General features: G+C 39.0%; 1 protein-coding gene across 2 annotated transcripts in view; it reads right to left on the reverse strand.

Moving 5' to 3' along the window:
- Positions 1-18,644, reverse strand: part of tmem198ab (transmembrane protein 198ab) — a 40,601-nt gene that overhangs the window by 11,984 nt on the left and 9,973 nt on the right. The window contains exon 1 of one of the 2 annotated variants that reach the window (XM_086283034.1): positions 12,733-13,095. The exons of the other annotated variant lie outside the window; for it this stretch is intronic. The gene's annotated coding sequence lies outside the window, so the exon portion shown is untranslated. Of the gene's footprint in view, positions 1-12,732; positions 13,096-18,644 lie in introns of those variants that run through there. 2 annotated transcript variants of the gene reach the window in all.

Here is an 18,644-nt window from a genome sequence, read left to right on the forward strand (position 1 = left end):
TCCTGTTTTATTTTGACAGTCTCTCATCTCATCGGTTCAGTGTGTTCAGTTTCGCTTCACCTGTAATATCAATTCTATTTTCCCCATGTTCACAATTGCATGTGTTCAGTATCTTAGTTTTCCCAGTTTAATTCTAGGCTACGTCCATACGTACCCGGGTATTTTTGAAAATGCAGGTTTTTCTATGCGTTTGCGCTTTTCGTCCACACGTAAACGGCGTTTTCGATCACTGAAAAATGAGATTTTTAAAAACTCCTGCCAGGGTGAATATTTTCAAAAACGCAGTTTTTGCGTTTACGCGTGGACGAGGTAAACGGAGAAAACGCAGTGTCAAAGGTGTGCGCATTTTTTGACGTCACACTGTGCGCCACGTTATTGTTTTGATGAAATGAATTTCTACAATGGCGAACTTAGACAAAATACTGTTAATTTTACTCTCTGCAGTGTTTAAATGCTTACATATACACACACAGTTACTGTCCCTCCACACATGCGACTCAGTTCTGCTTCTATGCGCCATCTTTGTTTACGCTTTCCCACCCAGACTTATTGACTTCTGATTGGCCAACATTTCTACACGGATAGTAATATAGCGCCACCTGCTGCTTTGGCATGTTCCTAGCAGCGTTTTCCTTCGTTTTTGGCTTTTATGTGTGGACGGGATTTTTTTTTCTAAACGAAAACGGAAAATCTTCGTTTTCAAAAATACCCGTGTACGTGTGGACGTAGCCCCTAGTCAGTTTCCTCTGAGTTGCCTTCTGTTTTTCATTCTTCTTCGGCCTCAAATAAACTGCAAATTTTTCTTTAAGAATCCGGTTTGACTTCCTGCTTCTGCTTTGGTGTTCTCACTATTCCGAACTCCACTCCAATTTATAGGAACACATACATAAAAACCAACAACCAGAACTCCTCCTAGTCCATCACATTGCAGTGCTTTAAGTGATTCTGCCTTCAAACGCTGAGCAGGTAAACATGCTGTCCTACTCACTTTCCCGCAGGGAAGGTGTTTAAAAAAAAAAAAATGATAAAAGAAAAGGAATGGAAAGGCTGGACAAACACAGTCCACAACGCTCTCTCACCGAGCAGCTCACAGCAAAAAGCTGTAAATTAGGAGGCAGAAAAGGACAAAAAGCAAATTAGAAGAAGTAAAAAAAAAACATGAGAACTGTTCCCACCTGACCACCTTATAGTCACCTGATTTTTTTATGCACAATAACTTTAGTAGGGGAGACCGGGGATAGTTGTAACGTGGATCAGTTGTAACACTTCCAATTTCTCCAATCAGGGCTAAGTTTAAAATGATGTGACTCATCCTGTGCATGCCCAATTCAGTTCTGCTATCAAATGTGAAAAATCAGCACATTTTGTCAAAAACAGACAATTTAACACCAAAAAAAGTCATTTGTATGCCAAAAAGTAAGTTTTTCTACTTTATTTCAATTTCTAATAGCGTTATTTGCTTTGCAGTTAAACTCATCAAACTTAAATTATGTTATTTGTATGTCTATGGGGATATATTCTGTGTAGGTCTTTAGTGCTAATGTTTTAGCCGTTGGCTGTAATGTTAGCTAGTTCATGGCTATAGGAGTCTGGGTCAGTTGTAACAGCAACAGTCTGGGTTAGTTGTAACAATAATGCAGATGTTACAACTTACCACACTATTACTTTAACTTATATTAAACAAGTTGGGGCAATGACATCAGCAAAGAGAGGTTCACTGGTCACATTTGTATATGCAGTTAATGCCATTGGCAACACAATTCCTCCACTGTTTGTGTTCCCACACATACATTATGCAGACCACTGTGTCAGAGATGGACCAGTAGGAAGTACTGGTAGTGGAAATAAATCAGGATGGGTGCAAGAAACAGATTTCCTCATCTTTCTGAAGCACTTTGCAAACCACACCAAGGTAAGCCATGATAAAAAGTAATGGAATTGCGATGCTGGTGAACAACTACATTTTTTCAGCTTCATTGTTATGTTCAAAATTGGTGCAAGAGTTGTAGGTTATAATGCCCACTGAGCCAATGAGGCCAAACTCAAGGAAGACCAACCAAAATTAATGAAATATTCAGTTGCAGAAAATTCCAGAATTTGTCTTTTTTGGGGGGGTTGGAATATGTTCAAAAGCTAGATTTCTGCATTCTGTCACACACACACACACACAGCTACATAAATGGATGTAAGTGCATTCATGTGTTGAATAAACAAAGATTACATGTTAATATTTTGTTAGTACCCTTATTTCATTGTGTTACATTTCACCCCAGGATATGTTACAACTAACCCAGACTATGGGGTTAATTGTAACATTTCACTCTTTGTGTTTGAGGCCATACCATGCAATGGGTAATTGTGCTGCAGAGAAAATAGCTGCACTATTTAATAGCAGAGACATGTAAATACTTTGCATTACATTTTGAATCCACTACCTTAAAAGAGCTTCAATTTACAGACAGAAATGTCAAAAATGTTACAACTATCCCCGGTCTCCCCTACATTTAATGAAGCCATGCAAACTTTAACCTTCATACTATCAATATATTCAGACTTACTTCTTTCCTATCATTCTCAAGTCCTTATACCTTCATACGAAATTATCAGGGCAACCGCATCATCAATTTTACATCCAGTCCAAGCATCAAAACCTAAAGCCAAAATCTCATAAACTCTCAGAGCTCTTCATGTGGGAGAGGAGGCCATATCTGCCCCCCAGGCTGACCGTCTTTTCTCTCTCATTACCTACTAATATGAAAATATCGTATCAATTTTCAAAGCACAGTCTAAGGCCAGCAAACTGAGTAGCACTGCCTCATGACAGCATTAAACCCTTAATTTTATAGCAGGCATAATAATGACAGTATGTTTTCAGGTTAATGAATGATAGATGGCTAAATAAACAAGTTCAGCCTTGCTAAAAGCGAATGCTGTTTTATTTTTGTTTTTTTGGGGGGGATTCCAGATGGGCATTTGCATTTTAATAGAACCGTAATGAAGCAGTTGCAAGGAAGAAGATGATGAATAAATGTGCAGTACAGTCCCACAAAAAAAGGGGGGAAAAAAAGGATTTCAGGCACTCATACACGCTCACGCACACACACTCCCTATGATTTTATTTTATCCCCTATTCATCCAAGCATGTCATATTAATAATAATCTTTTGGCAGAGGATTAGGGGGTCATTGCCCAGTGACCCTGCAGCCTGTGTGTGTGTGTGTGTGTGTGTGTGTGTGGAAACAGATAAAGAAAATGTTTCTTTTTTTTTTTTTAATGTGCATCATTAAATGTGATCCTCCTCTAGGAAATGGAAGAAACAAAAGGCACAACAGACCACAGACAGAGGAATTCTTCTGCTTTTGCGGGATTCAACAAAAACAACAACAACCACACCGTTCTCCTCCTCCCACCCTGCTTCCTGTGTGTCGCTATGACAACGGTGGGATGCTGACAGACAGCCGACACGGGTCCTGGTCCGAAGCCTGACCAATAGAAGAGCAGCTTAAACTGCCATAGCAACAGCAAGAGAGCCAATCAATGGCCTAGTCTATTCCCCCGAATGTGTTGCTACACATTAGTGTGTGTGTGTGTGTGTGTCTCCTTGTTGTGAGGATATAAATCCATTCATGCAACTACTATGAGGATTGGACTTCTGTGCTCATAATGTAAATAATTAATAGCTCTCTTAATGAGATCTGAGTATAATCTGAGTATTCGGGATATAAGTGTGCATCAGTGTAACATCCTCTGAATTATAAATAATTATAAATACAATACTCCAGGATGAGCAGCCTCAGTGAACCCAAATGGATTTTTTTGTGTTTTGTCTGTGAAAAATACACAGACAGGTGAAATTGTAGGATTAAAAATGGATGCATCTCGCCAATCTTCAGATATTAGTTTACTTGGGCCCTTGGTGGACAACACAGCCTCAGTTGCCTCAGTTAAAGTCAGAGTTCATGATTCGGGTGCCAAAAAAAATAATGTAAAATAATAATAATAATAATAATTTATCAACAGTAAGAAGGAGACTGGGCAAAAGTGTCCTCCATGGGAGAGTTCAACGCTGTTGTTTCTGTCTTGGATGCAGGTTGCCCTCGTGCTCCTTTCCTTTCATGCAATGAAAGTAAAGGTGAGCCATCTCAGTAGGACATTACATTACCGTGTTACCAAAAAATGTAATGTGATTACACTAATATGTTACTCTGGAACACGTCACATCTAACACTGGTGCTAGGTGAAGAGTGAAGTGCTTTATAAACTCCAATGTATTTACCTTGGCCTAAAGTAGGAGAGGGTAGGAACAGCAGACTAACCTTAAACTTCATCGTGTAGTTTTGGTTAGTTGCATGAGTTACCCGGCATAACAAACATATTTTTAGATAATAAATGTGACTTACATGTAGTCAAAATCAAAACCTGAAAGAAAACTGCCGTTTCTTAAGATTAAAAAAAAATGAAAATTGTGAAATTTAGAGAGATCTAACAGTTACTGGGAGTAACAAATGTGCAAACGTTGGCGCTCGTATCCACTTTTAGAAAGACTGTTTCAGTTATCTGCTGCACTAAATATGCGCATAGGTGATGCCTACAGTCTCATAGTTCGTGATGTTTTCAAACCTAGATTTTTCTGGGTATGTGATGTGAGTGTGCATGTTTTTTTTTTGTTTTGTTTTTTAAACATAAGTAAAAATAATTATATAACACCCTCCACACTGCACCGGTCCCCGTGCTTCTCCATTGTTTTTTAAATGCGGCTCAAGTAGGGCTGATGTTATTCTCTCGCTCTCTGAAGCCTGATGTGAATTCACTGTTCACTGTTCAGTGAATTCACACTGAACATATGGCCTGCTCAGGCCCTACTCGTCTGCATTTAATGAAAAACTTCTGTAACCTTTTGTTGCGCAGCGAGCGGGTCGATCCATTAGCCGTGTTAGGAGGACAAAAAGAAACACGTAAAAGTCCCCAAACAGAGAAATCAATCCCTGCTTTAAACAAGCTGGGTTTTTTTTTTTTTAAAAAACAACCAAACAAAAAAAATAACAAAGCTGTTTGTTAATCAGTGAGTTAGAGGCTCGATTCGTTCCCTACGCTGACATCATCAGTCTGAACTCGAAGCCTCCTCATGAATAAAGAAACCATGGCTATTAATAAACAGCCTGGCTGAGAAATGCTTGCTGCAAGCACTTATGCTACAGCTCAGCTTCTTTTCTTTCTACATTTAAAAGAAAGAAAAAAAAAGATTCTGGGTCATTACCTGCCGCTTTTCCTGCAAGAATAATGTGACCAAACTGATGTTTTTCTGTGTTTTAGACACGGCACACTGACCGTTTCACAGCAGGCTTATGCAAAAGCCATCAGGTGAAATTCTATAAAGCGCGAGACATCGTTTTGGTCTTGGTGGAGGATGAATGCTTCTGGGTGCGCATACAGTCAGGTCTCAAGTATTTGGACGATGACACGTGTTTATAGTTTTACTTCTGATCACCACCACAGAGGATTTTAAACCAGACGATCAAGAACGATTGCTGGGACAGTTTCACTGCACTGAGAGCTCCTTAAATGAAAATAACTAAAAGGTAGCCATGATCTGCAAATATCTGAGCTTTGTTTGAGAGAATTATATTAATAACTACAAGTTTCTTCCCAGCACTTGGTACTGAGACTGAAATGCAAAAACTGGTTGTTTGTTGGTAACGCGCCTCCAAACTGTTTGCTGTAGAAAATAGGCCTGTACTACAAAGCAGGACTTTGGCTTATCCAGGTAAGTACAAGGTTAACTCTGGGCTTTCTGTACTACAAAGGTGCATCACTTCTCACTGCTGTACAAAGCCATGGTAATCTAACCTGCTCCTGAGCAGATCATGCTTGAGATTAGAGATCAGCAGGTATAAAATCACCACCTACTGACCAATCAGCTCTCTGGAAAATAATGGCACCATTCCTGAAAGGTCCCTCAGACTCCTGTGTTTGGATACTAGGAGGGTTTAAAGTTTTCGTCTTTCCTGGTCTCTCTGTTGCACCATCCTTTTTCCCTGCTGCTACTCCTTTGCTCATCTTTCTAACTGCTAGCTTAATTTCCTTCATGCTATTAACTTAAGAAGGGACGTTCTGTGTACTGTAGCCAATTGAGCTGCTAGCCTAGTCTCTTTCACATTTCTGGTGCTTTGTCTATTTTGTTTAAGTTTGTTTAGAATGAAGGTTAGCAACTTCAAACTCAGGTGTGGCATCCTCTTTATATGTTGCAGTTATCAAGATTATCTATTGCCTGTTTAGGTAACTTCCTTGACCTCACCAATCCTTTAATATCCCAGCTGGAGAAGAAGAGTCAGATGAAGAGTCAAAGCTTTATTACCAATGCGCATTGAGAGATCTCATTACATGCAGCTACAGCAAGCATCAGGTGGCTCTATGTCAGCCTATGTTTGAAGGACATTGCAGCTGAGAATAAAGAATCAAAACTAAAACTGTCTTTTAAACATTAATTTAATTACATACTGAATTATAGACCATCAGACTCTCTCTAGTCTTAATGATGGAACTGTGATATTGATCGTCTGTCAACTCACGCAGATGGCAATTATTCCGGATTTCTTTCCTGACTACAAATCGGGTAAACTTTATTAACATAGCAACTCTTTCAGTCCTACTGAAAAAGCTCACACTTTTAATAATGCATTACTCTACAGTCCTTTTCCTCTCACACACAGGGCAGTGTTGCTTTCAGTCTATATAGCATGTTCAACATTTTTATATATTTTTCTCACATTATAATTTCACCTTCTTTTTCAGTTAAAAAAAAAAGGGGGGGGGGGGGGGTTGGTGAGGATCCTAAATGCAGGACGCAAAGGCAGAGTTCAAAAGCAACCACTAAAAGTTCACACATGAATACAAATCAGAGGAAAAACAGAGTCCAATATATCAAGAAACAAAATCCAGGCAGCACAGGAAAAATGGCTATGATGTAACAAGGAGCAACAAGAGACCGAGGAAATGCATATACAGCGAGACACGCAAGGCAATCAGGGGGAAGTGGAAACACCTGGGGAACCAGACACAGCTGAAGAAATCAATGACACAGGAAGTAAAGCTCAAAGCAAGGACTCAAAAAAATAAGACAGAGAGACTCCTAACACAGAGGCCTCGACATAACCGCAAGATACGAGAAGACACCAGGGAGGCTAGGCCAAACCAAAGAATCAAATATTAATAACCAATTTACCATCCAGAATACCACGTAACAAGATCACCAGCTGAGGATCTTAAAGAGTAACAAGGAAACTCAAAGTAAAATTCAGAAAACTTCAAACATAACAAGACCCACAGACAGTAAAAGCGGCACGCCGAGATTAGATGCTACCGCACCAACGGGAGAAACGTCGCGCGCCTGGTCGGACCTGTTGTTATTGATGCCTGCTCTGTTCTGTGAGGGGATGTCCTGCGACAGAGCCTTCACAAATATAAACGTCTGCAGATGGAAATAAAAATGCTCTTGATTGGAACATTTAAGCAGGAGATGTTATTTATGACGCCAAAACCTCAACCTCAGATCCAGTTAGCAGGCTGCACGCTATTGTGACACTGACTAAAGTTAAACTAGCCTAACCTGGATTCACTGACCTAAGTTCAGCTGTTTACAGATTTTTCTTTTCTTTTATTTTTAAAGGGAGTCTGTTGTCAGAAGATTAAAGAGGAGGAGACGGGGTTCATGCTGTACTCATGCATCTTAATGAACTCTGAGACAGAAAAGTCTGCAGGGATGAACCTTAAGAAGAAATAAAGCTTTTTAGCTTTTAGCCGATTGATTCATTAGAACCATTTGGTTGTAAGTGGGGGGAAAAAAACATCCAGTACTTTGTCTGACATTGAAGGATTTCAAAGAATCTAACACACTTGACATTGATTTTATGTGATTTTCTGTCTTCCTCGCCTCATTTTCCTGTCGGTTTTCTCTCACTACCTCAGTACACAGAGGGTTGTGTAGGTTTCATAACTCTGACTCATAAAATCTGCTCATGTTGTGCTGATTTAAAAATACTTCTGTTGTTTTCCCACCTCTGACTATCTGTGCCCGCTTCATTGTTACTGGTTCATACCTGGATGTCAGCAGCGCGTTCACGTACGTGTGTTTGTTTGCACTCATTGACACACTCGGCTTTGTTAATCCCCTCGGGCGAGGTCTCCAAGCCTGTCAGAAGGCTGGGCTTCACCCAATAAGAAACCAGAAACCCAGATGACCTCAGCAGTGCCTGGTTAGCCATATGTTTACAGCGTGCAGCTATAGTGGCCTTACTGCATTAATCCAGTGTTTTAAAGAGCTGGACTGCTGGAGTGAGAGATCACTATGCTTTCAGTGACAGTGAGATACAGATAAGTCCTGATAATGAGGCTTTTTCTTTTAAATCTCACATTATTAGCTGCGGTTTTCAGCTGGATGAACTAAGTATTTATTTGTTTATTTTAAACAGAAACTCACTTCATCACTTGATCCAGACTAGAAAGACTTAAGGGCCTAAAGTTTAATATATTAATGTTATCATTAAAAATTAGATGTTTTATTTTTTACTGAGGCTTCACACGTGACGTCATGCTAACAAATTATTTTGGTTGCCTGTAGTTTTCATGTTTGTCTGCAAATACTCACTAACTACTAGCCAAGTGGTGGCAAAACTCATTATAGTGCAATGAAAACTGAAAATGGAGATGGTTCACCTCCAAAATAAAAGTTGTGCCCCCGCACTGCGAGTTTCAAAAGGCGCAACTTTTATTCTGAAGGTGAACCGTCTCAATTTCCAGTTTGTTTTTCACAGTTTCACTACAGCTCAGAAAGTAGCTGGGCAGTATTTACAGTTAAGTCCACCACTTCTAGTCAAACTACAGCTACAAAATTATGCTAGCAACCAATGGAGTCGCCCTACAACTGCCATCAAGGCCCTAGAGTCTGGTCTGTAACCATCACTTCATCACCATGACCTCACCTGATTCTATAGTGTCACATTAATTCAGTTCAATTCAGTTAAGTTCTACTTAAATAGCACCAAATCATAGCAACAGTCGCCTCAATAATACAGAGAAAACCGAAACTATAAGACAACCCTCTTATGGGGCAAGCACTTGGCAAGAGTGGGAAAGAAAAACTCAGTTTAAAAAGGAAGAAACCTCCTGTACAACCAGGCTCAGGGTAGGGAGGCCATCTGCTACGACTGGTTGGAGGGCAGAGAGACAGGAGGAAAAGACACGCTGTGGAAGGCAGTCAGAGATGATTAATAGCTAATGATTAACCGCAGATTGGTGTATAAACACTAAGTTAACATCATGTTTTCATCATCACCCTCTATGCACTTCCCGTGATTTGCTGCTAGAGGTCAGCATGTGGCTCAAACTTTGTTTTGTTTTTTTAATCCATTTACTAATATGGTTTGACTATGATCCATAATTAGCAGCTGGAGAACATGAGATTGAACTGAGCTTATCGTTGCTTCCCTCGTGATCAGAGTCAGGGCTTTTCAGAGCAGACAGTTTAGTGCCCAGGGGGAGAGGGTCTGATATTTTCAACTTTAAAGTTTCTTAAAGAGATTTTCACTCGATATCCGAGAGTGTTCTGGCTCGCCGTGGGAGAAAAATGCAGAGTATTCAAGTTCTTCTAGGGACTAAATAAGTCCTTGAAATCTTGGAGAATCCAGATGGGGATGTTTTGGAAGTCATCTTTGTCCACAAGTATTTTTCCTGTGTGAAGTTGTAAAGACTAATCTCACTTCCCTGGTTTCATTTCAGTTGGAAATTACAACTAAAAGCAGCTCAAAGTGGTCTGTGCAACAAGACTAAAACGTCTAAAACAAAGATTTCATGTGTTTTTAACAACGTGCTTTAGTAGGAGAGGACGTTTAGAGGGTGTAAATGTCTACAAGCTCAAACAGCCGAGGTCAAACATCTAGCTTCTGTGATTTGTTTCTCAAACTTATGTCTAAAAATAGAAAGTTTCAAATGAATGTTACAAATTTTCCACTAATTTGGTGCAAAGTGGCATCAGCAGAAGAAAATGGCCTCGACGTGCAAACCTTAAATGACTACACTACATACAAATCGAATGCTTTCTTACCACTTTATGACACAGTAAAAATCAAAGAAAAGGAACTTTTTTGTCATGTTTTCCTTCGCATTTAAGATTTTCCAATTTTCCTCCACTACTCAGATTGATCTTTAACTCCACGGGTTCATGATGACATGAGATCCTTTATTCTTTTAAATATTTTAACCTTAAATATCTGGATATGAGGGAGAGAAAATTGGAATATTTTGGTGATTAGGGTCACAATAAAGGGAAATATTTACAGAGAATATCCTGGAAGATTTTGAATAACAGCAGTGTTATGTACCCATGAGACTACTGTACCTACTGGACTTGAAAATTTTCATTGTAATTCACACTCAGGTGCTCTAATGTGGCTCCAGACAAGCTAAAGAAGCTAAAAATCATTGATTCTCTGGGATAACTCTAGTGAGATGTCGCTTACAGCACGAAGACTTTCCACTGTGAACATACGGCTGCGTTAAAGTGCGACAGCAATTTTCGCACTTGAGGAACTTTACACACAAACTGCGAAAAATGACAAAATAAAAAATCTGAGTTGTTGCTGTGTCACCCAACAGCTTCCACCAACACAAAAATGACAACACACAACGTGACCGCCTGTGTCACGGTCGTGACTGACGCCAAAGCTTCAGCAATGGTGAGAAATATCACAACAACTGTTCATAGATCTGCTGCACCGGCTGGGCTTAAAATACCACGATCCAACTTCCTGTTAGCAGGAAGTGAACACACTAATGTCCAAGACAAAAGATGTTAATGTTAAAGAGAAAAGATGGTTTCTATAGCCACCATTAACCATCGACATCATAGTTTCAATAAAAGTGTGCCAGCTGTGACGTAAAGGGATGGACACAGGTGTTAATGCTCTGGATGTTTGATCCATTTCCAGATTATTCAGTGAAGAAACCTTCAAAAAGGTAAATTTTGAAGTGTCATATCACCATGTGCGGTCAGTATCTGCTCAAAATAAGTTATAGCTTATGAAATGTCTCATTTTTACCTACATTTTAACACCAGGATCCTCATCAACCCATGGTTCCTTCTGGATCAAAAAACAATTGTCTATTACAGTCAGAATGTAGCTTACGGCTGTAAAAATGGAGAAACAACATTGGTATTTCACATGTTCTATTCAACAGTTGGGACCCAAGATTTTCGACCCACCACTCTCTACCTCAATGCCTTCAACTCTGAAAATATTTATAATATCAAGTGAAGTCATGTCCTCAACTTTTTGTTTCAGTGGGTGTTTGTGTTTGTTGGTGAAGAGGGCTCCGAGAAGAGTGAGGAACCATGTGCAGAAACAGACTGAACAAGTGGAATTGCATAACACTGAATAACTAATAAAATATAATGTTTAAAGACAGTTTAAAACCCTCTAAAAGTCCACAAAATAGTTTACAGAAGTTGAAGAAATTACTTTAAAGACGTCCATGTGTTGTGTGGGTGAGATATCAACTCATGTTGAACTAGATATAAGCTGTACCTTCATGCAGTATCAATTGCTACCACAAGATGGTGCAGTAAAGTTTTTCTAACCCATATTAACCCGGGCACTACAAATAATAATAATAATAATAATAATAATAATAATAATAATAAAGAAAACACTGAACCTGGAGGTGAACATTTAAATTTATAGAGGGAAATTACAAAAAGTATAGAAAACTATAAATATTGTTTGAAAAACATGGATTTTTATGGTAGCAATTTATTATGAATGCAACATCAAAATGTGATTGTTTTTGTCACATTTCAGACTTGAAAAGATTTATCACCTCTAGTTATTAATCAACAATTGACTTGGATAAGAGATTTTAAAGGTCTTGGATGTGGTGATTTGTTTAAGGTCTGAAAGGAAAACACTAAAATGGGAGAGTGAAAACAAAAAGAAAGGAGAAAGAGTATAAAAGGGGGGGAAGAAAAAAAAAACACAGCCGTTGCCTTCCCACCATGCTGTGTTACATAAGAGCTTCATAATGTATTACTCACTGCACTCCAACTCGTTTTAAGATCTCTTTGCATTGGTAACCATTCCTATGATTCAAAACAAGAAAACACACACACACACGTACACACACACACACACACACACGTACATACACATGTACATACATATATATATGTATGTACATGTGTGTGTGTGTGTGTGTGTGTGTGTGTGTGTGTGTGTGTGTGTGTGTGTGTGTGTGTGTGTGTGTGTGTGTGTCTTTTCTCCTTCATATTGCTTACCCTGTTTCCTGTTTCTTTTTTAGTCTATTTATATATTCATTCATAAATTTTGTTAGTTTTTTAATATTTAAAATATGGAAGACCAAAACAGATAAACTCAGACATAAAGAAATAAAGGACTCCATAGAAATTTTATATATCATGAAATACACCAAAACTGATATTAAAAATGTATATATTATAGGCATGAATCTGTTTCTAGTATTTTCTATTTATATTTCTCCTGTATTAATTTTCCTTTTTATTTAATTTTCAATTTATTTAGTTTAGTTAGTTACTCAGTGGTGGACCAAAACACCCAACATTTTACACTCTCAGCCTTTTGTAATAAGCACATCATCACATGACAACAGAAATTAAAGCACTGTTCATATTCAATACATCCCAAGTTTAACAACATCACTGACCTGAGGAAAATTGTCCCATCTCACGCTCTCTAGAAAACTTCTCTTCCCTCTTCGTCTGAATGCCGGTGGTTTATTGAGAAAATGAGCCTATGAAGCAGACAGACCTCTCTCTGTCTCTCGGTGTTATTCATCAGCCATCCAAGGTAACAGGCTGATGGGTGAGCTGCCAAGAACAGGCCTGTTCATGATGAGCTCAGAACGAGCTGCCAGCTTCCCGCCGCTCACAGCGGAGGACCGAGTGTGTCACCGGTTTACATGTCAGCTTCCGGGAGAGACAGAAGAGACGGAAAAGAGAGGGCGCCACTGTCAATCGTCCCACTGATAACCTAGCACTGCAGCTGCCATCCCTCTGCACATGTTAATCAATACCGGCTGGGGTTTGCTGTGGAAATGTGACCGTGCGCAGAGGAGGATGTGGCCAGTGGCAGCAGAATCATGGGGATCACAGACATACACATGGGTGACAGGCAGGTCAGATTATTAGGACCAAACAGTGCCAAGAGCAGCAGGGTGGCAAAACTCTACTTTCCAAGGGATGCCAGTCATTCCTGAGAAAAAAGCTGGAATACTAAAAATTAAAAAAAAAACAAAAAACGAGAAAAATCTAAATTAAGTTTTAATCTGGGCTATCCCAAAATAGACAACATGGACAGGACTTATAACAACATTTTACTGTAACTCTCATAACTGTAAATACTGCTCATGGGAACCAATCTTACTTTTTGAGCATTCAGTTTAAGATTGAAATGTTCTCAGGATGTAGTCTAACTCCATCTTCTACTCCAAAAGATCAAACCTAAAGAAGACAGGCCTAGATTAATTTCACCATGATAATAGTTCACCATAAGCTAATTTACCAGTTACTCAACCTCTTTAAGCTTTTACTTGAGCCAGCATTCATGCCAGCATTTCAATGAGAGAATAGAAGCTAGCAAGCTAGGATAAACATCTTTTTTTAAAAAGATATGTTAGATAGCTTACACCAAGAATGAATGCGCTAGTTAGCCTAGCAAGCTAACATTAGAGCCGATTACCACCACTTTTAATTTTTGTTTCACCCGTTGTCATAAAGTCACTTTAACCCAGTTGAATAGATCAAGTGTCAGGTTCACAATATATCAATGTGTGCTCGACATACACTTATCCAATTTAAGATAGTTCATCGGGGGCATTGGTCCAGGGATAGACTGGCACACAAATCAAATCAAATCACTTTTATTGTCACATCACATGTGCAGGTACATTGGTACAGCACATGTGAGTGAAATTCTTGTGTGCGAGCTTCACAAGCAACAGAGTTGTGCAAAATACAATAATGTAAACAAGCAAAATACAAGAATGGCTACATCTGAAACTAATAAATATATGTACAATATATAATAGTATATGCATATATAATAGTATACATATACCCAGGGGTGGACCCAGCCTGTATAAGGTGTGGGGGTGCTCCTGGTACATTGTTTCATATGTACTGGTCCTGCCCTTCTCTGTACACCTTTTGGAAATCTCTTTACCATACCATGTCTGAAGTCCTGCGAACATTAAACTTTTCATTACTGCTGGCCAGGCGAGCTATACTGCTGAAGTGGAAAGACTCTCTTCCCCCCCCCTCCTCCCTCACACACACAATGGCTAAAAGATATAATGTCTTGTATGGATTTAGAAAAAATTAGATATACAGTTCGTGGGTCTAAAAATACATTTTATAAACTGTGGACCCCCTTTCTGGACTTCTTTGAAAGGCCCAAAACTACTGTTTCTGAGTAGTCCATGGAACCCCCCCCCCTCTTGTTTTTTTCTTTTCTTTTATGAGTCTGTTTGTTGTTTTTTGCTTTTGTTTTTTGTTTATTTCTGTTTGTTTTTTGGTTTGTTTTTTGGTTTAGTTGGGCATCAGGCTGCCAATTATTTGTTGTTTTAAGGTTTAGGGTGGGAACAAGATTGAAATTTTGGAATATTCTGAAGCATTTTGTGTTATTGTATACATTGTATTAGAACCTTTGTCTAATAAAAAGACCTTTGAAAGAAAATGAATAGATCAAGTGTTTGAGATCAGGTTGTGAAATACAAAAACAAAAAATTGTCTTTTGGTAAAAAAAGGAGGAAAAAGGGAAGAAGAAAGCTATTACTCTCTCAGACTTAAAGACATGCAGGTAATGGTGTTAGGTTAATGGGTCATTCTGAATTGCCCATAGGTGTGAATCTGAGTGTGAACGGTTGTTGTTTCTATGTGTTAGCCCTACGACAGACTGGCAACCTGGTATGGTAGCTAGGATAGGCTCCAGCCCCCCTGAAAAGAATAAGCAGAGGAGAATGGATAGATTTAAAAAACAAAACAAAAAACTACTTGATAATCAAGGTTTTAGACAACTAAATATACTTTGAACTACTAGATACAAATTGGCATTTTCCTTCTGATCTTCACTTTGAACTGTTTTTACATCCAGAGTGCCACCTTTAAAGTGGCATTGTATCGTTATCTCAGCAGGTTAAAATCAAAATTCAAAAATGCCCATCTAATGTCTGCTGTGCTCTGAATGATACTGAGACAGGACATAAAGCTCACTTAAACTTCACTGGTGGAGGTGACTCACATTCCACATGACAACATTACGTGACTCGGTCAGATGAATATTATTTTCAGATTGCACATCGGCTCTCGCCCACAAACACCGGCACGACTCTGCGAGGATGAGGCACGACCGACGGCGCCAAGAGGCCGAGGCGTTCTCACACCTCCTCAGACACACACTGAGCGGGTTACATAAGGCTGAGACTGAATGGGCTGATCCACTTATAAAAAGCACGTGTCGCTCCTGTCATTTCCTCTGATTGGGCAAAATGGGGAGAATCTGCTGATAAGGGATCAGTAAAGAAGGAGGAGTTTTTTCCTAACACACTGCTGAGAGTCATTTTAGTCATAGATAGACAGACAAATAGATGTTGTTCATAAATAAAATGAAAAAAAAAAACAATAATAATAATAATAATAATGAGAAGGATTAAGAATGGTCCAAATTACCATCTTTAATTCAGGTTCAACATGTTGCGCCTTCAGTGATGCTTGTCTGCATACCTCGTTGTAACAAGTGTTTATTTGCATTAGCAGTTCCTTCCTAGCAGGTCAAAACAGTCCGGTCATTCTCCATTAACATTAACAAGATGTTTTCTCCCAGCGCACTGCTGCTCACTGGATATATTCTAATTTTTTGGACCAGTCTCTATAAACCCCAGAGATGGATGGAAAATCCCAGTGTAAAAGAACCACGGCAGACCTAACAACATGTACAGGCTTTTCAGCATATTGTTTTCAACACTGTTCTCTGTTGCCGTACACACACAGGCGGCTGCAAAAAAATGTGTATATGTTTATCTCAAGATGACTAAACCTCTTTTTTTTTTTTTCAATTTAAAGATTAAAAATCTTGTCAAACACCAGATTAATGTCAGTTGTTAGACTGGTCCCACGGTGAGTGATCAATTAGTCTGAAAATTGTTTTCAGCTGCAGTTGATGAGAAATAACAAGTTCAAGTGAGGTGAGGAATATGAAAAACTTGTTTTTAACATCTTTAAACTTTTAAAGCGATTTACACTGAACTAAAGCCTGTCACTAATTTAATCCTGTAAAATAATCTAAAGCAAGTTCAGTTTTACATCGAAAAACTCAAATTACTGGAGAAACTGGCAGCATAAAACCTAAAGACATTTGGGATTAAGACGCCTCTCAGGTACTCTCAGATCTACAGCAGCACGTGTTGAAGAAATACCCCCGTTATCTTTCTTATGCAAGTGCCACCCTCCCACAACAAAGGCTTCCTCTCTTTTTCACACTGTCCTAATCCTGCTGCACAGCATGTCTGAACACCCCCCTCCCCAGCTGATCCAGTTGCCTCACTGTTTCGCATCCAACAGTGCACTGAGGGAGACGACCAGAAACACCACTGATCTGTTCCCAAGGAGGAGAAACTAAACATAGAGGCACAGCCACACTGGGGATACTAGTATTAGCAGATCAACAGAGAAAGAAGAAAAAGCGCTGGAACAAATAACTTTTGTTATGAGGGTGTAACGTCAACAAATCTGTGAAGTATAACACAAAACTTACAATAGAGGAAGGCTGACAGTAGTTGTGAACATGGCTGTATGTTCCATGAGTGGAAAGTAAACCTGTGAGGGAGCTGTTCTTCAACTCGAGTTGTCATTATTAAATTTTAAGTTGTTGGCTGCATGAACACAACTTTGAGATAACCTTTGGTCAATTAAAAGTTTCTCATTTCAATTTGATTTAGCTGGACGGAAACTTTGCTGTTATCTTAGAAAATATTTATGATAATATTTATTCGGTTCTTAAATATGTCCTGTATGTTCATATACTTATAATTAAAATGTTGGTATTCAGTTTAATCAATACCTCATGTAAAACAATAAAGAAAAATACTATAAATGATCACGGTAATCACATGGACATTTCCTTTAAAAATAAGCAAAAAATAAAAAATATTCAAATAAAAAAAGTTTATTATCCTACGTAAACGAAATGCTCACGTATTACTCCTCACATCTGGTGTGAGCGTTAAGCTGTCACTGACGGCTGTGACTGGACACAAACACTCGTCTGATATAATTACAGTGAAATCAAATTTGACATTTGTAAGAGTGCCATCTGTTGGCCAGAAAGTGGCATTGCAGATAAGCTAGCTGTTAGCCAGCTAGCTGTTACGCTGGGTATCAAGCAATTCTCCACATTAGACAAAAAATTTAACTTCAGATTACCCAGAAAAAAAGACAGTTTCATCTCATGAAGCCTGCTTGATCAAACTGTGAATTAACCTTCAGGGTAAAACTACAGTCAACAGGACATTTCTTGGAAGGATAGTTGTGTGTTTAGGATCAATCCTGACACACACACGCGCACATTCACAATATAGCATAAGCATAGCATTTGTCATGACATGTCAAGGTTATGCAAAGATTCTTTAAACCTTAGGAAAATCAACTAATCTACTATGAAAACCATAAATTACCTACAAGGATCCAACACTGTTCTGATAATCGCTTTGTATGTACAATGATTGTAGCTCTGACTTTGGATGCCCATGTAAAATCTTTGGTTCACTCCTGTTTTTATCATTTGAGAAACATTGCTAAGCTGAGTCCCATTGTATCGCGCTCCGAATTAGAAATTGTCATTCATGCATTTGTTTCATCTCGTCTGGACTACTGTAATTCTTTGTTTACTTGTTTATGTAAAGCCTCTTTGGATCGTCTGCAAGTTGTTCAGAACGCCGCTGCAAAGCTTCTGACCAAGTCCTCCAAGTTTTCCCATGTCACACCCCTGCTGATTCAGCTGCACTGGCTCCCCGTTAAATTCAGAATCCAGTTTAAGGTTTTGACCTTGACTTTCAGGGCTCTGCATGGACAAGCACCAACATATATAAGTGAACTTTTGCATCCATACATTCCCAGCAGGTCCCTGAGGTCACGTGACCAGGGCTTGCTTGCTGTCCAGCACACGAGGCTGAAAACAAAAGGCGACAAAGCTTTTGGAACTGTGGCCCCCAGATTGTGGAACTCTCTCCCTTTGAGCCTGAGATCTGTGGACTCAGTGGTCGCTTTTAAAAAACAGCTAAAAACCCATCTTTTTAAACTTGCTTTTAGTTGATTTTTATTTTTAGGTTTTAGCTTCTGTGAAGCACTTTGTGATTTTTATCTTGAAAGGTGCTATATAAATAAAGTTTTACTTACTTACTTACTCGAGTCAGTGTCTCCAACAACTTTAATTAGACATAGAATAACTTTCTGTAGTATATAGAACTTCATCCTAAATATTAATCTCTGTGAAATTAAGGGGAAAAGACACGCTGCTGTTCCAGTTGAAGAATGGCCGCGCTGCCTCCTCCCATATGTGGAA

Source organism: Aulonocara sp. 'chitande type north' Nkhata Bay, linkage group LG23 (assembly GCF_057382095.1).
Source record: "Aulonocara sp. 'chitande type north' Nkhata Bay isolate Kocher_YH1m ecotype deep benthic linkage group LG23, A_spYH_male_GT1.1, whole genome shotgun sequence".
NCBI lineage: Eukaryota > Metazoa > Chordata > Actinopteri > Cichliformes > Cichlidae > Aulonocara > Aulonocara sp. 'chitande type north' Nkhata Bay.